The following is a 23,411-nucleotide window of genomic DNA, read 5'->3' on the forward strand; positions in this document are numbered from 1 at the left end:
GAATTTTTGTCATTTTCCTTTACTTAAAATCCAAAATAGATCTTTAATTAAAATCCAAAACAGATCTTCAGAATAGGATACTTTTCAGAATCTGGAACTTAATATAAAAGACAAACCGGGGTGTAATCTAAAATAAAATGGTTTCATCTACAACTTAAATTAATGTGTAACTAGTAAAATGTAGTGAAAGAAATTCAATTAAAGTAGGTAGATAACTTGACACTATTCCAAGAACTGAGATTTTTTTTTTTAATTCTTATTCCCAGTAATGTTTACCTCAGTTTTGTGGGGGTGGGGTGGGTCATGAGGTTTTTAAGCCTTCTGTGTCTGCTTTGGGTTTTTTTTTTTTCTTGTTTGAAATTAAATTATCAATTCTCTATTTTTTTCTTATTCGAGAATTATTTGAATGAGAAGAAAATAGCAGCTTTTGCCTGCTAAAATTAAGTTATCTACCACAGACTCCGAGCCCTAGTATTAAAAGAGAAACAAAACTTAGCTATCATGGTCGGTTTGGAGAGTGGGGAGGAGGGCGGTTAATTCATTCCTGTTGGGGAGGCTTTGTGAACATTTCAGGGTAGCTGCTGTCTTGTGTTTTGTGAAGATATTTTTAAAATATTGTTTCTAAGAACTTAAACCTGATGATTTGTTTGCCTTGTAAGAAGCTTTGAAATGCAACTTCACACCCCGTAGTTGCTTGAGATCACAAAATCATTAATCTCTTTTGATAGTAGGCTCACTTTCCAGTCCACCTATTTCTTTGTAAGACTTGTTCGGATTGACACCAACAATAACAGCACCAGCCCAAGCCGAGGCTGGCCTGCCTGAGCCCTTGTGTGTGAACTCCATCCTCTCTAGGGCTTGAACTTGGACAGCCTTTACTTTGATGCAGCACTCCACAGTACAGACAAGATAAAAAGAGCCGTGCCAGTCGCTTAATTATCGCATAATTACCTCCCCAGATGAGAAAATGGGGTGCCACGTAGCACTTGAGAAAAATCCAGAAATCCCTACTCTGCTCTCTGAGAGTAATGAAGGGCGGGGGAGGTGTTTGCTGGTGTGAGTAATTTCAAAACTTAATTCGAAGTCCTCTAAAGGACCATCAAGCATATCCCAAAGGCGAAAAGGCTTTTCGATCTCAACAGTTGCACATATAACGGGCAAACAATGTGGGCACATTAAAACTCTTATATAAAATAAATGCGCGATCTTCTGCCTATGCATCTCTCTCATGCTGCCCTGAAACGAAGTCTGACTTTTGTGCAGTCCCCTCCTCTTCCAGGTTTGTGTGGGCCTTAGTTTTTAGTTTTCTGGGTTTGGGTGGACCAGGTGCCTGTGGTCCAGGCCGCTCTAGTGACGGGGATGCGGGATGCGGGAATCAAGAGCGGCCGTACTCCGTCCGGTCCTGTGGGTTTTTCGCCTGGTTCTGCGTCTATGCTCTCGGCCACCTCGGCGACGTGAGCATCTAGACGCACGCGGGCTGGGGGCCCGGGACAGATGGTTGCTGGGGAAGAGGGGGCAGAGCGGACCGTGCAAGCATCCCGAGGTGACAAATGCAGTTAGTTCTTCATTGTTTGGGCATTTTCCCCTCCTAGCGAATAAATCTTCTGTTGAGCCACAGACCTAAAAGTCAACAAAGGAGGCCGGGCGCCGGGTCTCCGGCCCACCCCGCGGCCAGCCTGGCCAAGCCGCTCCCGCTGCGTAATCCCTTCCTCGGAAACCCGAACACACAAACGCCGGATCGCCGACCAGGGTGCCATGCTCCGGCCAGGAAGAAAACATCTGTGCTTCCAGGGACACGCAGGGACCCTCCCGAGAGCGCCGCCTGCAAGCGACCCCCGCATCCTCCACCTCCGCCCCGCTTTGGTCCCCGTCCCCTGATTGCTTCAGCGATGCTCCCGCGGCCAGAAAGGGAACGCACAGGGTGCAGTCCACTCCCGGAGCCGAGATTTTAGGAATTTTGCGAGGTGTGGGGGAGGGGCCGGAAGCGGAGGCTGCAAAGAGTGGGGGGAAAAAAGCTTCCAACTGACCCGAGTGGAAAGCTCCAGGGGCCCTCTGATCCTTCCACCACCGCGGAGCAAACAGTAACACAGAAAAGCGTTTGGGGAGAGAGTGCAATAGCGTCAATGATTACTTTTCACCTTGTGTTTGGAAGCTCAACTCTGAAACCTTTTAAAAAGCGATTTAAAAAAATAAAAATAAAACAAAAAGAGCCTAAATTAAGGACAGTCTATTGGGGGAACTAAAGAACTCTGAAGCAGAGAGCAGTTCAACCTGGTTTCTGGGAAATCGGCTGAGATCGCCTTAAATCTCAAAGATAAAATTTAGTTTCTATTGTGACTTCGTGGCTCTCTGCACTGCAGAATAGATGGGTGGGGGAGTAATATGCGGTGAGAACAGGCATATGCTAGTGAAGTTCTTAACTTATGCTTTCTGTTTTTCAGAAGGTGGATTTCATTGAAACTGTCAGACATTTTTTTTCTTGAATTGAACCGTTTTGAATGAGCCACTACAGGAGAGCATTCCGAGAATGATAAAATTATAAAATTCTGTTGTTTGGTCATTTAAAATATTGATCTCAGTTTCATGGAAATGCTTATTATGTTTCTTTACAAAAAAAAAATCTACCGTGATCAATAGAAATTCTTTTCATTGCAGACGAAAGCAGGAGACCTGTAGCCAAAATTAATTAACCTTTCCTCCAGATCAATTGGTTTTCTGTTGATTTAGCAGTCATATCATAGAACATTTAGCTATAATGTATTTTAATGTGACACTTCAATATGTCAAGAGAGAAAAAACTCGTTGAAAGATAGAATTGTTTAACTCATGTAGTACGTTTTTAATAAAGTTTTTAAAAATTGTCTTTAAAATTAACTGCCTGCATTGTGGCTGTGTTTTGCAACTAAATGCAGCTAAGAGAATGCCCTCTTGATTCGAAATAACTGGGTGCAAAAAGAGATTGTTATAAGCCACCCTGACCTAAATAGATAGTCAAATTATGCTGAAATTTAGGTATACAATTACCCAAATTGGAAGAGTAACTAAATCCCAAAAGAGTCTCATGAGACTAAGAATTTAGTAAGAGCAAGAGAGCATAGCAAAGCTCACAACCACCTCGGAGCAATCGACTGTGGTGACAGGAGGTTTTTAAAAGTAGCCACATTAGCAAATTTTATTTCTACCCCAGGTCACTGTTTCATGCGTCTAAATGCACTTAACGACAGATTTCTTTAAATTTCCTTTTCCTTCCAAATAGTTAATGGTTCAGTTGGTGTTTCTCTTTTTACCTCCCAGGCCAGCCCCATTCACTGAACTTTGCACAGCTGGGAATGCAACCCTCACCCCCGCCCCCTATTCTCCAGCCCTTTTCGGAAGCATTGTGGAACCGGGGAGAATACCTAAGAAGTTCAGTTGTCACCTGTAAAACACACGTTTCCCCACCCAAAACACTGAAAACCTGTCCAGGGGGATTCATCCTACTGCCTGTCTTCCCCACGTCTCCCTCCAATCACCATGGCCGCAGTTGTTACACACATAACGCTCACTTTCTCTCTGCAGCCCCCATAGCTGAGGCTCACAGATACTACCCCAGGACACTTTGGAGATCGCTAGAACTCTAGTGAGCTTGGAATTTAGAGACAGGATACCGATCCAGTCCCTTCAAATCCGAGAAGGAAAGGGCTGTGCTCGGGACTTGAGAATCCAGGTGAGATGCAAGTCGGTTGAGATCTGGCTCCCAACCCGACTGGAGACACCTAGGGAAACCTGGTTCAAAGTTCTACTGGTGAGGTCGCCTTCTACTTTCCCAAAGTCCTAATAAGGATTACACATCCGGTGCTCCCCTCCCCTGAAACTAAGAGAACCCCCCTGGAAATAAAGTCTCCCCTCCACTCCTCAAGGCACTTGGGGGGGGGGGACCTCCAAGGCTTTTCCCCCTCTCCTCTGAAGTTGTTTGTCTAATCAAGTCCTCACGCTAAGATTTTCCGTTTCTTCTTTCTTTGCCTTTCTCTGACACCGTCAATTTAATGAGGAAAATGTAATGGTCTTTGTTGGGGTTTTGTTTCGTTTGGAGACGTGATTTTTAATCCCTTTCGCACGAGGGAGGAAATAGGTGCTTGGTATCTTCTGTGCTCCCCAACACTGATTTTCTCTGCGCTGACTGGGTGTCTGGGACGTTTGTCTATCTCTGGGATCCTCTTGGGACTTTGAGCTTCATTCCTAGGAAGCCAGCTATGAACTCCCACCCCACCGCCACCCAGCTCAGCTGTGAGCCCTCAGCCGCGTCCTCCAAAGCTTTCTCCAGGTGGAGGCCAATCCACTGGCTGGGTCTGCTTAGAGCTGAGAAGTGGGCAGGGCATGGTCCAGGTTTTCTGGCCTCTCCCTGGAGTCACAAGGCCTTCTGCCGACACGCGCTTCCTTTGTGTTATGCCTGGCTAATATATTAATGGGGCGGATAACCCGGATCCTTTGGGGAGAGGGAGGAGGTCCGCGATGGGGAGGGCTCTGAAAGGAGCTGTAGGGTTACCGTGGCCAATTCTGCAACCAAAGAGTTGTTTAGAGGAGGCCTGGGGTGGAAGGAAGGGTGAACTCATGGATCCCGGTGGGGCAAGTTCGCTTTGGGGCAATGAAAATAAATGCCCACAACAAGTTTTTACAAAAGGTGACCCAGTGCCCTGGGTGCCTGAGAAATTTGCAGCCCGCGCACTCCTGGGACTACAGTTTGCCAGCAATGCTGCCTTGAGCAGGGCATGCATCCATAGTCCCCTGTGGAAACCGCAAAGCTGTCCCTTTTTGGGGTGCACACCTAGGCTTTCAAACTGGGGTTGGGGTTGGGGTTGGGAAAGAATGACTCCAACCAGCCGGGCCTGCCTCCCTCACTGAGACCCCTACTTTTCCTCTGCCACCCCACCAAATCCATAGGAGGCACTCGGGTCTCAGCCTTGGGCAGGCCCCAAGGTCCCCGCATCTGGGTGCTGGCCTGGCCCTCGCGGCCGAGCCTCTTTCCCGCCAGCCCCACGGTCCCGCCCGCCCGCCAGACGGTGCCCGGGTGCCCTGAGACATATGCTGCCCGCAGGCCGTGCGGCCCGACGTGGCGCTCATTGCCGAGGCGGTTCTCAGCCCATCAAAAGCCCGGGCTTTCTTCAGCCTTATGGGCCGCGAGGTGAACAACAATGCCCGGGCCCCTTCACTTCAAAAGCAGCGATCAGGGGAAAGGCTCCCCCAGAGAATTTTTTCTCTTCTTCTCCTCAGCCTTTCATTTCTAGTTAAAAAAAAAAAAAAAAAAAAAAAAAAAAGACACCAGCAACTCCAGGGCCCGGGCAAGCCTAATGCCCTTTGATGGGGATTGAATTCATTATCTCCAATAACACAATTGTGCTTGGCCAACGAAAAGAGCAAAGCAGGGCTCTAGCCCGCCCGAGGGGCCCGGCCTGGCGGGGCGGGACAGCCAGGCGCGCTCCGAGGGACCCGCACTGGGGTGCGGTCCCAACCTGCCAGTCCAGGCTTCAGCACCCTGGGGCGGGGTCGGGGCTCGGCGACGCCGAAGGGACCCAGAGCGGGCAGAGGTGGGGCGGGCCCCGCAGCGCTGTGTTTACTCTGCTCCTTCTCGGCCTCCCGGGGTCACCAGACAGCTCCAGGCATCCGGGGCGCGCCAGGCAGGGGGCCGCCCAGTGGCCCAGGCATCAAGCACCCAGCTCCCGTGGTCCTGACCGCGCCCCTCCACCCCAGAGCCCTGAGCACGCAGCCAGTCCTCCCAGCCCTCTGCTGAGGATCTCCGCAATGGCTTTTGAGGCTAGCCATCCTGGAAAGGACGCCCAGACTCCTGGGCGGGGTAGCTGAACACTGTGTCCCACAGTAGGCTGGAAATGTCTGGGCATTCTGCAGGCACTGCCTCCCCAGGACATTGCCCACAACAGGTGCAGATGCCCGCTATTCCAAAGTTCCACTGCGGTCCCTGCCCCCATCAGCCCTCTCCACCACTGGTTTGCTTTTTGAAGTTAAAACAGGCATCATCAGTGCTTGGCTCTGGCTCTCTCTCTCTCTCTCTCTCTCTCTCTCTCTCTCTCTCTCTCTCTCTCTCTCTGTGTGTGTGTGTGTGTGTGTGTGTGTGTGACAGAGAGAGACAGAGACAGAGACAGAGAGACAGAAACAGACAGAGACAGAGACTGACTTTGAATCCCTGTAAAGACATTTACATAGTTTGGGTTAGCTGTTGTCTAATATATCTGTTGTGGTCATGACTGAACTTCCAACAGAAGCCCATTCTCCCAGTTGGGGAAAGTATACGTTGAAGTTTTAATTCACTTAGATGAAGAATAATTAAACTAGGAATATTAGGTGTTCGTTGTTCGTTTTTTAAGCAGCAATAATACTCTGTGGAACAGCTGGGTCATTTCTCACCAATCAGCCATGGCTATTCCAACCTTCAAGCAAACCACAGAGAGTAGTTGTGTTGAGGGTTATCCAGGAGACCTTTGCATCTTCAGGCCAGAATCCACAGCAAGGAAGCGGTAAACACGGATCTGCCGATTTGGGGTAAACTTAGAAAAGTGTCAGATTAAAGGGTTCCAGCCAAGTATTGGTTTCATCAGGAGACATGGGGCTATTGTTAATTAATTCATTTCCACATGGAGAAACCTACACAAATTTATTTTCGTGGACCTCACACTACCCTTTAGTTTTTAGGTCTAAGTATTTGGAGAAGAGGAGAAAAAAAATCATTGTTGTAGATAAAATTTAAAAGAAGCCTGTTGGCTCCTTTCTTTTCTTTTTGTCCCAATAGAGTACGTTGAAACATTTTCCTCTTGTGGAGTGCAGTCTTTTCGATTTCCATTTATTTCAAAAACATGCAAAGCATCTACCTTGAGGACATTTTGTGTGCTTAATGAAGGACTATATGGGGAATTCTCTTTACAGCTCATGATCCTCCCGGTTCATCCTTCCTAGGGCGTGTGTAGGATTCCAAGTGTGTGTGTTGCACACCTGGCTTAAGCTCTATTTTCTACCTGAGTTCTAAACTCCAGATATTAGAGGTTATAAAGAAAAAATGGCTTCTGGACACTTACCCTCCTTTTCATTAACTTATTAAAACTACGTTTAAATCTTTGTGACAGGCTCATTTGCATGTAGTGCAAATGACTCCTGCAGTTACCTTTCCTAAATTGTCTTTGCAACATAAAGTGAAGGTTTAATCTTTGCTCAGATCCTGGCATATATTTTGCACATGTAGGAGACTGCTGTGCTCCCTCCACAGAAGCAACAGGACAGCCCTGTGGTTTCCTCACATAAACAACCTGCCTAGTGCCAGAACACACATACAAGATTACATGGCTTCAGGTGAGCCAACGATCACAGGATGGAAGAATTACTAAACAAAAGATATTCCAATTTCTATGTAGATGTCTTTGGCCATGGAACAGGATTAGGCAGGGAGAGGATATAAAACATTTCAGTAAAGATGAGAATTTTGTAGTATGTAAAGTGCAGTCCCAAAGCACACTCTAGCCTGGAAAAACCAGCCATTTATGGGGCTCTAGATACAGTAACAGCAAAAAAGCCATTCGGTCTTCAGTTCACTCTTCCTGTAAGGTCACCTCCTCAGAATGTTTGCAAGCCAGATCTCCCTGATGAGTTTATGTGTGTGATTAAGAAGCTCTACATTTATGGTGTAGGACATTTTTGCTGACTGCTTGCCACCCCTCCTCCATATTAAAATGAAACTGGCTGATATTTCAGGTGTGCCTCTTTGGAGTGTTCATCTTTATTGTCTCAAACTTGTTTGAGGTACTTGAAAGCTTAACTCCACCTATTTATGCAGACAATTTAAATGCATTTTCTTTAGTACCCACCTAAAGATTGATCCAGACAAGCAACCTACTGGGAGAAACACCCATCATGTAGACAAACATTGATTTCCTATCCTTTATTCTAACCGAAGAAAAATGAAGTTCAATTTCAAATTCCTTTGAATAGTGTCAGTATTCTCTATAAGAGATTCAGTCTGTTTATGAGATTAAACTACCCAAAGCTAGGCCATGTGGCCTATCTACTTTTCATGGAACGCTTGTGTTGACCAGTCATTGGATATTGTTCTCTCTTTCTTTCTTTCTTTCTTTCTTTCTTTCTTTCTTTCTTTCTTTCTTTTTCTTTCTTTCTTTTTCCTTCCTTTCCTCCTTCCTTTCTTCTCACTCTTTCTCTGATGTAGTGGTTTCTTAGTTTATAAGCAATAAGTGTGGAAACCACTCATGTCTTCTGTGCTGGACACTTTTCACAGTATTTGTTCTATGGCTCAGACACACATGCAGTCTCTAGGCATAGTTTTATACAGTCAATAGTTCAAGGAAGTTCTTTAGGTCCTGAGAGATATAAGACTTCTGCATATGGAAGCTGGATCCAGAAAGAATATTATAACCTGAAGTCCTAGACTCATAACTGGACCTTGGGCACCCAACACATGGAAAGATTCACTTCTCTCCATAGTAGTGACAGATGGATCACAGCAGAACAAGGATTAGCTTCTCAGGTGACATCTACTGACTCTTGAGTTGCAACATCTCTGCTGAGTCAGGCAAGTAGAGAGGTGATGCTTGTTTCATCTAACAAACAGTTCTCAGTGACAGTTATAATCATAACAACAATAGACTAAGTTATAGGGGAAATTAGGGATATTGAGAAATGATCTCCATTACATTCTGTTCACCTAATTCATTATATATAAAACAGAATAGATAAGAGATTAAATTGGAATTACAAAGTGAAAGGTTGTGAGGCCTCTGATGTCTCAAAGAGCAACATTAAGAAGTTGTAGAATAATATCATAGTCTATATAAATCCCTATATAAGAATGCAAAGATACTAGCTCCCTCAAAGTGACTGCTGAGTCCTAAGAAGGGCCAGTCCCACCCAATTCTTGATTATACCAAGTAACTTGAACTGTGAAGTACTGTTGAACTCCCTGTATGCCAAGTACAATTTTAAAGATACCCTTTAAAGCCTTTTAAGGTAAAGTAACTCCACTCTCCAGCTGTTAGCATCTGTATTCAACATATAGTTTAAAACATTCTATTTACTTAGTTTTTGAGATGAGGTCTCTCTGTATAGCTCAGGCTGTCCTCAAACTCTGAATTTTCCCACCTTAGACACACAATTACTGGGATTATAGACATACGTCACCACGTCTGACTTCACTTAAAATTGTAACCAGATGATGCCATTTATGGAATAAGATGAAATTTTTAAGAGTAAAACACCTTGGGGCTGGAGTGGACCCAGGAGTAAAGAGCACTTGTTCTTGCAGAAGACCAGGGTTTGGTTCCCAGCACCCACCTGGTGAACAACTGTACATGCAGACAAACACGAAAACACATAAAAACCTTTTTAAGAAAGAGAAAGCACAGCTTGACACTAATGGAGTAGAACAGAGCCCCCCCTTTTTTAAAATTATGTATTAGTTCTAGTTAGGGAACAAGCTTGTTTCACATGTAAGTCCCTTCTCCCTCTCCCTCCCCTCACTCCCATCCCTCCTCCCCCACCCCCAGCCTACCCCCCACCCATCCACCCACCACTCCCCAGGCAGGGTAGGGCCCTCAACCGGGGCTCTGCAAAGTCCACCAAATCTTCTTGTGCTGGTCCTGGGCCCTTCCCCATGTGTCCAGGGCCAGAGTGTAACCCTTCACGCGGGATGGCAGAGCCCTGTCTTTAGTGCATCCCCAGCAACAGAGCAAAGAACCAACTGGCATGGGTAAAGCATGCATCCCTGGAGATACAGGCAGCCAGGGGCTTGAAATATAAAAGCTGTTCAACTCCATTCTTTTCATCTACACTCATGATTTGGTAAATTTGATTTGTAACAAGGGGTAGTAAATAGTGATTACTGTTTTGCGATAAAAATAATAAATAATTTTTGAGCTCAGTAGTAACTTTTTTTAAAGGAATAGAGCATAGAGAAAGGTGAGGGTCAAAAAGAGCGGGGCCCCTAACAAGGGAGAAGTCCCACAGCAAAGACATCAGAAGGCGTTGAGCCTCTTACAGCCTTCCAGGCCAGGGGATAGACCCAGGGAGTGAAAGATGGCACAGAAGCAAATTAGTGGTCGGGGAGAGCTAGTGTGTTGAGGAAGGGCCTGGCGTGAAAAGATTTGGTGTCGTCATAGCAACCGGCTCAGCCCCGCTCCCCCTGAAGCCCATTCAGCCCTGAGCTGCCGGAACACGTTTTTAATTAAAGCGTATAAAAGTTGTTTTGTAAGGACTTCTCCTCATCCGATAGATTTCAAAATGGTTAATCAGGCTTCATCTCCTTTTGATGCTCCAAGAGCATGGGCTATGGCATGCACAGAATCTGTTGCTGTCGCTGCCGCTGCCGCTGCTGCAGCTGAGTGAGTTGTCTCTTCGTCACACCTAATGCCAGGAATGAGCCAAGTATCTAGCAATTTAGACACATGTAAACAGAATTCCAGAGGATGGGGGAGCCCACTTTTTTTCTGGTGTTGGATGGGACTGTTGATTTCCTTTACTGTGGCAATGGAAGGATTCTGTCTTATAGATGGGTATTGTCCCGAGTTTTGGAAAATGGCAATATTTTTTTTCCTCTGAGAAATGCAATTCCAAAGCTAAAATAAAGTTAAAAATTATTTGTATTACATAACATTTAACCCAGCTTAAGTATTCCAAGAACAAGATTTGCTTGTACCACTCATAAAAGAATGGCAACATATTCCATATTTTAGAGTCTAACAGGATGCACCTGCCTGAATCCTTGGCAAATTCATGATACATAGCAAAAGTGACACTCTGGAATTTAATACAATAGGTGACTTAGTAAAGAGAGCATCTTTTGTGGAGCCACCAAACAATGTCTTAGCTGACATAAACCTCTGGTTAGGATCATTTTCTAACTTCACTGATAAGAAAGATGATTTTACCAGTGGTCTGACCCTACATTTCCCCTGTTTTAAGTTGTTTTTTCTAATTCTATACCAACACAAACTCCACTAGATCTGTGTAGAGGAGTACTGTCTCTTCTCTAGGGACAACTCATCCAACAAATGATTTTTCCAAACACCAGTACAGGATGAGGCCACTCTGTAACCACAGAAGACTCAAAAAAAAAAAAAAAAAAAAAAAAAAAAAAAAAAAAAAAAAAAAAAAAAAAAACAAGCACACTGTGTAATCTTTTGTCTAATCCTAGATAAGAACAAGGTACCTGGGAAAACCACAAAACAATAAACATTCCACCTAAAAACTCCTGATTCTTTGCAAATTACATTGTCAATTTTTCTTTTCCAAGTTAAGGTTTATTTAGATCCCCAACTGTCCCATCCCAACAGCTTCCAACCCAAGGGTTATGTTCTGCACTTTTCTCCAATCACCTACCACAAAACCTCAATGCTATATTGACACCCTTAAACAGAAATGCCCAGTTTCCTCCATGTGTGGTCTCTCTTATTCTCAACAAGCAATAAAATCAACACACTCAACAATGGTCAGTGTATTCCTGCTAGGGGACACTAGCAAGGTCTTTGTTCCTTTGTTTTATGGCTTGTGCCACCACAGAGCTAGCTGACCTATCCACACTCATCTTTTAAAATGAGAATTCTCAATTCACTTTCAGACTTGTCTACATCAGTATTTGATGGATAATCCACATACTTAAATAAAAGCATTTTTCAATAACAAGGATCCCTTCCCAATTGAAAATCATTTTCACCATTGAGTTACCTCTCATGTACCTGCAATTAATTAGTTTGTTCTTGTCAACATCTCCCATTTCTCCACCTACAACCTCGCCGTAATTACTGTTCGAAAGATCACAGTTTTTGATAACACTGCTGTTCACTATGAAAAGAGCCTCTGGCTCTTTTTGGTCAACTCTTACCAAGTCTGGCACATCATTTCTAGGCTAGTATTCAGAACAAAAGGTTTCAGTGAATACAAGCAAGACCTACACTGTCAAGACTGAGGCTACCACAGCAATACGTGGTTGAACAGTCGAGTGCCCTCCATAAGAAAGAAAAACGCCCTTTTATGCTTCAGCATGAGATGAGGATGTGTGTGTCCCTACACAATCACAGGACTTGTTTGAGAAATGCCCAGTGGGGCTTCCTTAGAAGAGTCCAAGTCTGGTTAGTTAGCCTAACTAACTAGGCTAACTGGAGGATAGTTAGCCTGGGAACATTTTTCACAGAATAAAGCATTTCTGTTAAATTGGAGGATCACATAGTTACTTTAAGCATGGGTGAGAGACACCCTTTTCACATTTACAGAGGGCAGAGAGGTACAAAGGGTAGAAATTAGTGGGTCACAGGGTGCAATCTACACGAAACCAAAGACTGGGTAGTTACTTCAGGAAATAGTGGACATCTGAACACCAAACAAGCATTTGGATGAACATTTCCCCCAAGTTACTCCACTAGCTCATTTGATCTCTCCAATTGACTTCCTTTTCCTTTTGTTTTAGTTTTCAGGGTTTCACTGTGTAACAGCCCTGAGTGTCCTAGAATTTGCTCTGTAGACCAGGCTGCCCCTGAACTCACAGAGATCCACTTGCCTCTCTATCTAGAGTGCTAGGATTAAAGGCATATGCCACCACACCTGGCTTTCACCAACTGACTTTTAATTCCAATGCACAAGTTTGTTTTGAACAAAATGTTCTTTTCATTTCATGTATTGTATGTTTTGACAAGTCAACACTCACTTGTCTTATCTCATTCTCTTTCCCAATTGAGGCTCATTCCTTCTTGTATCATCATGATTCCAGTGGAGCCCTAGGCATTAAATCCCAGGTTGTTGGTGTATTTTTATTCATAGATATTAAAACATGTTATTTCTTATTTCTGATTTCTGTTTCCCTGATAAAACAGCTGATAGTCTTAGTCTTATTATTTAACATTTGTATCCTTAAGGTTTTTTTCTCTTACTCAAGTTGCTGATACTCTCAAGATTTTAGTCATCTCTGGACCCAGTTCTGTTGACTATTTTATTTTATCATGGATTTATCTTTTAATGTACTTCCTCCTATTAAAATATTAAATGATACATGTTTTATATATAATGAAAATTAAAGCCTGAGGTAAATAGCCCAGATATGACTTCCCCTCTTTTTATCAGGTTCTTAGTCAGTGTTTGAGGTGAATGGGCTTTTATTGTTGCTCTAGTAATGTTCAGTGCACAACACACTTGAAATTCCTCCTGTGGTGGCCTGAACCGCTACTATGTGCTTAGTGTGAGGCCTGGAATGCTGAAGGAATTTTTCCTCAGTTTCCCAGTCCCTCTCTCAGATTCTAGCAGGTTCACCAGGACAACAGAGCAGAGAGTTTGGGTTCATGTTTCTGCTCCTCCCAGCACAGTAATGGACGTTACCAGGTGTTAGATGAAATCTTACTAATGGGCCTATCAGCACTCTGGTTTGCATCTCTGTCTGAGGCAGGTGCTACACATCTGTCCTTGGGTGACAGACAGTCTCTCCTTCTCTCTTCAGACCAGGGCCCAGGACACAAGTGGCTTCCCTGCCCCTCCCTAAATTCTACGAACTGTGAGACTCATACATATATTACCCTTGATTTTTTAGGAGCTGTTTTGCTAGGATATATCCTGTGCTTTCTAGTTTCTTGAATTGGTAACATATCTTTCATTGGTTTGGGAAATTTTCTAGGTAGTATCACTTCACATACAGAGGCTAGTTCAGATTTTTCTGACTTCAGACTCCAAACACACACACAATAAACCTAATATCACACCCCACATGTCTTTGATGTTTTATAGATTTGCCATTCTCTTTCTTCTCTTTAATTGAGTGGCACCAGTGGCCTCCCTCTCAGTTCCCAAGGCCACTTTTTTTGCCTGGTTCTAATCTGCTACTAAAACTATCTATTGAAGTCTCAGTTTTCTTGTTGTTATTGTCTGGAACAGGCTCAAGCTGGCCTCCAACTCAAGTTCCTTTTGTCTCCACTTGTCAAATGCTCAGATTAAGGGTATCCACCACAATGTCTAAGGCCAGACTTATCAGATCTCCTGGAGCTGGAGTTACATGCAGATGTATGACACCAAATGTGGATTCGAGGAACTGAACTCGAGTCTTCTGCAAGAGCCATACATGCTCTTAACTGCTGATTCATGTCTCTAGCCCTAAGACACATATATTTTTGAGGTGGAATACCAGATATCACTGGCTGGCCTCAAATTCTCTGTGTGGCTGTGAATGGCTCTGAACTCCTATTTCTGCTACTTCTATCTCCCATGTGCTAGTATCACAGTGTACACCACTATGCCCCATTTATGATACGCTCTGAATCAAATCCAGGGCCTGATGCACAGTAGACAAGTACTGTACCTACTGCCTTGGTCCTTTTTTGTGTTTTTGAGTTCTAAGGTTTCCAAAAAAAGTCTGTGTCTGATAATTGCCATATCTGTATCTGTATCTATTTCCATTTCTCTTTTATTATCTCTTGACTTTTAGTGGAGAAATTTATTTCTTGGCATTCTTGGATAGTTTTAATTAAATGCAAAATATTGACTGGGAAAACAGTAGTGATTTTAGGATATTGTCTAAAGAGATTTAAATTTGCTGTGGAAGAGTTTGAGACACTTACCTTGCAGTTAAAACTGGCCTAGTTATAATTAATTTAGCCTTCCTTGAAGAGCATAGCTATTCCAAGATCTAAATAAAATGCTGCATTTCTCTTTAATGAGACTTCCGATTTTCATACCCTTTGTTCCATGGGACTACTGACTACTTTCTTAGCTTTTTCATTCTTAGTGTTTGTTTCTCTGAGCTTTGCAAGGCGTCTTAGCCTCTCAGAGATCAGCCAGTGGTCTAGAAAGAAAATGGTACAGGAAACATTGGTAACCCTCTATAATATTTTAATGTTTCCTTCTCATGTTATAGCTGCTGAATTTAACCCAGAACACCATTTTCACTAGTCCCAGCCTAGAGATTACACAAATTCAGGAATGGTACACAGCTCAATCCTTGAATCAGCAAATACCCCAGTGGGAGATCACAGCCAAGTCACCCCAGTGTGTCTTCAGCTTCTCTTGGGAACTCCCTGTCCCAGATATTTCAGGCTTTCTTGTATTCTACTTTGTGTCATGTCTGAGTTTTACAGCAATTCTCAGAGGCTGAGTCATGCTGACTCTGCAAATGTGTTATCACCAGAAACAAAAAGCAGTTCCATGTTATATTCTCAAGTCACTGAGTGTTAGCTATTTCTCCAAGGGCCCCTTAATTACTCTGTGTTCAAGTTTAAAATGCACTTTTCCAACCATATTTTATGTATTTGTATATATTTGAGGTCACAGTTATGATAGCATTTTATTTTTCTGCAAATTTTGGTTAATTATTCATTAAAGACCATTTGGTAATATATTGTTACTCTAGAGGAGCTTAAGATCTTGGTACTATTTAGTATAGTATATTTGTGTTTCTGAAAGGGCAGAAAATCACGTGATAAACACTTTCTTGTGTGTCTTCCAGCCATTTTAGATTCCTCTGTTGAGAACTGTCTATTTAGTTGTGTACTCCACTTTTTAATTAGATTGTTTGGTGTTTTGGAGACTAGCTTCTTGAGTTCTTTGTAAAATTTGGAGATTAGCCCTCTGTCAGATGTGGGATTGGTGAGTATCTTTTCCCAATCTGTGGGCTGTCATTTTGTCTTGTTGACTGTGTCCTTAGCCTTATAGAAGCTTCTCAGTTTCAGGAGGTCCATTTATTAATTGTTGATCTCAGTGTCTGTGCTACTGGTGTAATGTTCAGGAAGAGGTCTCCTGTACCAATTTGTTCAAGGGTATTTCCTACTTTCTCTTCTAATAAGTTCAGTGTGGCTGGATTTTTGCCGAGGTCTTTGATCCATTTGAACTTAAGTTTTGTGCATGGCAATAGCCATGGATTATCTGCAGTCTTCTACATGCCAGCATCTAGTTATGCCAGCACCATTTGTTGAAGATGCTTTCTGGAGAGCTGCAAAGATGACACAAACTAACAATCTAAGCAACAGAGGAGAGGCTACCTTAAATGCCCTCCCCTGATAATGAGATTGATGACTAACTTATATGCCATCCTATAGCCTTCATCCAGCAGCTGGTGGAAGTAAAAGTAGACACCCACAGCTAAACCTTGAACAGAACTGTAATCCAGTTGTGGAGAAGGAGGACCAATGAGCAAAGGGGTTCAGACCAGGCTGGTGAAACCCACAGAAACAGCTGACCTGAACAAGGGAGAGCTCTTGGTCCCCAGACTGATACCTGGGAAACCAGTATGGGACTGATCCAGACCCCCTGAATGTGGGTGTCAGTGAGGAGACCTTGGAAATCTACCCGGGCCTCTTGTAGTGGATCAGTACTTATCCCTAGCTTAGGAATGGACTTTGGGAGCCCATCCCACATGGAGGGATACTCCCTGAGCCTAGACACAAGGGGGTGGGCCTAGGCCCTATCCCAAAGGATATGACAGACTCTGAAGATGCCCTATGGAAGGTCTCACCCTCCCTGGGGAGCAGGAAGGGTATGGGATAGGTAGGGTGTTAGTTGGGTGAAAAGGGGAGGAGGGGAGAGAGAGGGAACTGGGATTGACATGTAAAATAATATTTATAATTCAAATAAAAAATTAAAGAAATAAAATGTCCACAGAGATGTAAAAGAAAAAAGAAAATCACATATTAATATCATCACATGAGTATTAGTATCATCACATTATACTCACATGTATAATGTAGCTCACTCACTGCACAGTTAAAGTCTACAGTTTGCATCACACAATGTTACAAATGGAGGAGCTCCTAAGCTCATCTGAACTCACAGATATTGTGGCAGCATGCACAGGTCTATACCAGGTCCTCTACACACAGGCCTGCACAGGTCTGTACCATGCCTCTACACACAGGCCTGCACAGGTCTATACCGTGTCTCTACACTCAGGCCTGCACAGGTCTGTACCATGTCTCTACACACAGGCCTGCACAGGTCTATACCGTGTCTCTACACTCAGGCCTGCACAGGTCTATACCAGGTCCTCTACACACAGGCCTGCACAGGTCTATACCAGGTCCTCTACACACAGGCCTGCACAGGTCTGTACCATGTCTCTACACACAGGCCTGCACAGGTCTATACCAGGTCCTCTACACACAGGCCTGCACAGGTCTGTACCATGTCTCTACACACAGGCCTGCACAGGTCTGTACCATGTCTCTACACACAGGCCTGCACAGGTCTGTACCAGGTCTCTACACACAGGCCTGCACAGGTCTATACCATGTCTCTACATATATATTTATGACTTGCAATTTAGTGTTTTTAAGAGATTCCCGAGTGTTTTAATGAGTGGGTGCTGATTCTTGTGCCTTTTCTTGGGCTCTTTCCTTTTTTCTTTTTTCTTTTTTTGGTTTTGTTTGTATTCTGTTGTTTCTTTTGTCCAACTCCATGTGATAATCTTATCATATTATATTCCCTTAGAAGACTGTCTTCTAATGAGAGACAGAAAGGGAGTGGAGCTGGATGGGTGGGGAGGTGGGGGAGGAACTGGGAGGAGTAGAAGAAGGGGAAACCATGATCAGGAAATATTATGTGAGAAAAAAGAAATCTATCTTCAATAAAAGGCAAAAAGGAGGGAAAAGGAAAAAGTTAGATAAATATGCATTTGAGTCAAATTAATATAGCAGTTGAAAATAGGTGGGAAATGTCCTAGATTTGATATATTATCAAAAGTCCTCCTGCAAATGATTTTAGAGTGCTGGAGTGATTATTGCAAACTGCTGTTGAAAGTGAAAAAAAAAAGAATATTCTAGAGATGAGATAGGATGTTTTAGGTTGATTTTTTAATTTTTTTTAAAATTTAAATAGCATTTTCTTCATCTATTTTACATACCAACTAGTTTCCTCTCCCTTCTCTTCCCTTTCCCATCTACAGCCCTCCCCATACATCCCTCCTCCATCTCTAATCAGAAAGGGACAGGCCTCCCATGGGCTTGCACAAAGCATGACATGTCAAGTTGAGCAAGAGGAGCAGGACTGAGCTCCTCCCATAACATCTATTTATTTATTTTGTATGTATATATGTGTAATTGTGCACACACCCTACTACATGTGTGGTGTCTATTCTTTCATTCCACCATGCGTGTTCCAGGGATTTAACCAAGTTAGTAGGGCTGGTGACAAGCACCTTTTACTCACTGAGCCATCTCACTGGCCAGAGAGTCACTTTAAGATGAAGATTGTTGGCAAATAGTAAGACATCATTGGAAGACTAGAGAAAATATATGCGGAAGTATGTCAGTGTTAAAGTTTTACTACGCTCCCTGGAGAAGAGAAAATGGACAAGCAGTGTGCAACAGGATTCTGTGTTTACAGGTGACACATTAGCAAGAACTGAAAACTGAAGTCCCTGGAGCATAGTGGATCATGTTTTAGGAGGAAGCTATAATACAACAACCAGGAACTAGGGAGTGCTTGGTAACAGAGATTGTGAGACTCCAAGACATGAAAAGAAGAAAAGAACACCTAGGAAACAGAGACATGTATAACACAAAGGTGCCACTATCTGTAACCCTTCTCCCAGGGATAAACTCGTGTTGAAAGGTTCATGTCACTGACATTGTGTAAATGGAAAGCAATTAGTCGCTAACACCCAGGAGAAAAAGAAGAAGCATTGTTACAACCTGCGTGTGATTGTACTGTGCAATATGAAATTTATTATCCTATCTTCTCAGAACAGTTAGGAAGTAATCAGCTGGGAAAATTGTCTCTACTACTGTCTCAATGTCTCCATTCATCTCTGGCTCACTGCATCTGGCTTTTGTCTTTCATTTCAGTAGAAATCATCCTGATGAAAGTTACCAAGGACTCCTTGATTGAAACCCCATAGGAACTCAGCTTGAATACTGCCTCCTTGGGGGAAGCCTTCCTGATGCTCAGAGGTACAATAGGATCCCATCTCACTTCTTCTGCTGATGCTTTCTGGACCTATCACTTTATGGCACCCAACCCAGTGCATTATAACTATTTACAACTATTACTCTTTCAGGACAGGATGGCATGAGGAGAGATACCGTCTTATGTAACTTTGTATCACTAGCACCAGGTGTGCTGCTGACTTACTTATTACCAGTTGGTAATATACTTGTGGTATCTGAATGAGGCTAGCCCCATTGTCTCATATGTTTGAATACTTGGCCCCCTGTTGGTGGAACTGTTTGGAAAGGATTAGGAAGTGTGGCCTTGTTGGAGGAGGAGTATCACGGGGAGTGGGCTTTGGAGTTTCCAAAGTAGCACTTTCTCTCTACTTCTTACTCTTGAATCAAGATGCAATTCCCAGCCTTTCCTGTCATCTTGCCTTTGCTCTGCCATCATGGAGTTTAACCTTCTGACCAATTAAATATTTTACTATATAGGCTGCCTTGGTCATGGTGTTTTGCCACAGCAACAGAACTAAGACAATTCCCCTTTACATTTTCTTTGTAATCTCTGCAAGATATACTTGCACAAAATAATCAAGTTTCTAAATGTAACAAAACCAAACGCTGTTCAAAATATGAACAGACTAGCTATTTCCTCCAAGACCGTATTTTTTCTTTATACTGCACATGAACTATTTTGTAACTATTAAATGATTAATACATAGGTTAAGTCTTGGATGTTTTACAGTTGGTTTTCTTATAGCTTTCTTTTAGCTCTTCCCATCACCACCGTTCAGCAATCAACTTCTTTTTGTGGGAGGATCTTTTTTAAGACAGGGTCTTACTATGTAGGTCTGGTTGTCCCAGAACTCACCATGTAGACCAAGTTGGCCTCTAACTCATAGAGGTCTGCCTACCTCTGCCTCCTGATTGTGGGGATTAAAGGCAGGTGCGTACCACTATGCCCAGCCCCACACTTCTTATGATTCTATCATATTGTGATTTTATTAGCTAAAGATTATGTTTGACTTTGTCATTTTATGTGACTCCTTAGGAGTTAAGAAACATATAAGTAGGAATTAAAACAAATACCTCATAAATATTTTTGGTTATAAGGTTTTACCTAATGTGGCTTTATCTAGCAATGCCCCTCATGATCAGTAGGTAGTCTGGCATATTCTAATTGGTTTTCACATCTTTATATATTGGAATTTCAACAGTTGAGGACAACTTCTCTACATTTTTCTGAACACACTCACATGTGCTTTCATTTCTTTTTCTGTGCTTCTGTGATTGGACTTAGGGCTCTGTGCATGTGGGAGATTGTTTTGTCACTGAACTCTACACCCTATACTCTGGATCTTAGCTTTTATTTGCCTGTTTCATAACTACAGTTTTGCAAACACTGTCACATTTACTAAGGGGATGCTCATGGCATTTGGTTCTTTCTGTCCCATTTATTTCTCTATTTTAGCAGTTGCCAAACAGGTTTCTTCTCACATCTACAAAGCCCATGCTGTTCCCTTATCCCTTCAGTTTTGTTTGACATTTGTCTTTTCACCCTTACACTTATTACCCCAGGACCTTATATATGTTAGGCAAGCACTCTACAATGGAGATACTTCCCTAGCCCTTAATTTTTTTTTTGAGACATGGGTTTGCTAAGTAGCCCAGTCTGCCCTTGAACATTTAATAGTCCTCCTGTTTCAATCACTAGAGCTGTGGTCACAGGTGTGTTCCATCACATCTGGCTTATTCTAATAATTGTGTTATCACAAAATGCTTTTAATGCCACTTATTATCAAAACATTACTGGATGATATAATGTAGATAATCGTCTACATATGATGTAGACAGTTATGTGCAATTATTCTTAGAACGATTTTAGATCAGTGAGGCAATAAAAAATATAAGAGCATTCTCTGTTAAGAAATTTTGTAATAAATACATACACAATGCCATGCAAACTTGAAGAAAAGTGGTGCCTTGGTGTCTAAGAGGTGAAAGTATTCAAACTGCTGACTTATTGTTCCATTTGAGTGTACAATTTCCATGAAGAAGCCTGTTCTATATTATGAATTTAAATAACAACAGTATATGATCAAGTACTGACAAGCAGTAGAGATAATGTTCAATGATAGGCATATAAAGAGTTGGTTGGGGTGGGCACAAAGCAGTAGCTTGGCCAACCTATGATCTCTTGCTGCCTTAGTTTCCTCATTGTGCTTCCTGGCAGCTAACAGAGCATTAAACAAAGATGTCTGAAGAGATGGAGGTAGCAGAAGATGAAAATGTTAAGTCCATTTGAATATCACCAAAGACCATGGACCAGTGTTGCTGTCCACAGTTGCAGCCCACTTTCCAGGGCATGTGGCCTGCACTATCTCAATCCAGTATGAGTGGTGTCAGGCTGGTGGAAGGAAATTTTCTTATCTGATGCTGGCCAAAGAAATATTGTCTATATTGTCAACTATCCAGAAGATAACAAAAGGGAAATGGAATAGAAAGGTGTTTCTTCAGCGGCCAAAGTAGATGAACAGTGTAGAAAATATCCGATTTAATAGTGTCGGAGGGCCATTGGTAACAACCAAATAGGATCTATGGACTATGTCAGCACTTTGGAGACAGTCCTGCGGTGCGGGTCTAGAAAGATCTTAAAACTGGAAGTGTCTGATTTTGTTCATTCTATGGAATGTGAAAGCAATGTCACAAGGACATTTGATAGACAGCCGATGGTGTGGCTGTAAGCTGGATTCTAAAGATGAGCTCTTGAGAAGCCGAGTTTGTTGGGCACTATTCAAAAGGCAAGGTGACCAAAAAGCTTCAACAGTTATGTCAGCACAGGGAAGTTGTAGATGTCTGTTGTTATTTCCAAACCATCCACAGCTTTTGCTTTTGCTGTGTTTACAAATGATAAGGTTGCCCAGCCTCTTTGTGGAGAGGATTTGATGGTTAAAGAATCCGCATGTAGATATCCAATGCGGAACCTAAGCACAATAGCAATAGACAATTAGAAAGACGTGGAAGTGGTAATCCCAGAGGCTTTGGGAAATCAGTGTGGGTTTGGTAACACTAGAAGGGGTGGAGCTGGCTTGGGAAATAACCAGGGTGGTAGTATGGGTGGAGGAATGAACTTTGGAACCTTAATCATTAATCCAGCAATGATGGCTGCAGCCCGGGAGGCACTGCAGAGCCGTTGGAGTATGGTAGGCATTTTAGCCTGCCAGCAGAACCAGAGGCAAAGCCAGGTGCAGCACATTGAGGGAGCCCAATCAGGTTTTTGGTTCCAGAACTAACTCCTACAGTGGTTATAATTCTAATGCCCCTGTTGTTGGGGTCAGCATCAAATGCAGGCCAGGCAGTGGTTTTGGTGGAGGTGTGGCTCAAGCATAGATTGTAAATCCTCTGCCCGGGAAATGCAGACAGTGCACTTTGGTTGGCTGATTGATTAGCTGGCTGGTTGGTTAGAAAAAGCAAGAATTAAATTTTTCTAAGCCTATGATAAGTTTATTGTAAAATACATATGTGCTAAACATTTTCCAATTTGTTTCTTCAGTGTGGAATGTATTCAGCAGCATTTTTTTTGACACTTTTCTTCAGAAAAAGAGGAAAAGCTAAAGGAATTTTGTAAGTTTTGCTACATGGGGGCTATAAGACTGAGTGACAAAGTGAAATGCTCTTTGCCTGACTGGAAAGTAACCAACACTACACCTGATCTCAGAAGGTTTCTCCTCTGCGGCTCTGTCATCGGACTCACAAATTCTTTGCAGGTTTAAAGTAGGAAGCATCGGTTAGACTTGGATTCTTTTCTCTTTATTTTAATTTGAATCCCATCCTATGGATTTTTCCCTTGGGAATCTCTCCTTTTGTCAGATAAAGGTGTCACAGTGTTTGATTTTTTTTTTTTGATTTTGTTCAACTCATGCCTTCTTTCCTATACTAAATTACACAATGAAGACTTCATTTAATCTCTGCAGTCCATCTCACTTCAAATGTTTGTGGAAGAAGCACTTCATTGAAAGTGGTGCTGTTACTATTCTGTCATACATCTACTTCTGCCTACATGGTTCCTCATCAAAGTATTCATCATCCCCAGCACAGGCTGTGTCTTCTATGGTGGCATTCCACTTCTATTCACTACTCTTTTTAAAATAATATTTATTCTTCTCTCATATATTAAATCCCAACTGAAGTTTCCCCTCCCTCCTCTCCTGCAGCCTCATTCCCCAACTTCCCCTCTCCTCTAGATCCAATCTTCCTCTGTTTCCCTTCAGAAAAGAGCAGGCCTCCCAGGGCTATCAACCGAACATGGCATAACAAGATACAATAAGACTAGGCACACACCCTCATATCAAGGCTGAATGAAACAATGCAATAGGAGGAAAAGGTTCTCAAAAGCAGGCAAAAGAGCCAGAGGCAGCCACCACTCTTGTTCTTAGGAGTTCCACAAGAACACTAAGCTACGCAACCATAATATCTATGTAGGGGACGTAGTACAGACTCATAACGGCTCCATGATTGTTGATCCAG

General features: G+C 42.9%; 1 pseudogene; it reads left to right on the forward strand.

Annotated features, from left to right (window-relative positions):
* Window positions 1-18,255: 18,255 nt before the first annotated feature.
* LOC100756187 lies at window positions 18,256-22,333 on the forward strand (annotated as a pseudogene).
* The last annotated feature ends 1,078 nt before the right edge of the window (window positions 22,334-23,411 follow it).

This window comes from Cricetulus griseus, chromosome 5 (assembly GCF_003668045.3).
Source record: "Cricetulus griseus strain 17A/GY chromosome 5, alternate assembly CriGri-PICRH-1.0, whole genome shotgun sequence".
NCBI lineage: Eukaryota > Metazoa > Chordata > Mammalia > Rodentia > Cricetidae > Cricetulus > Cricetulus griseus.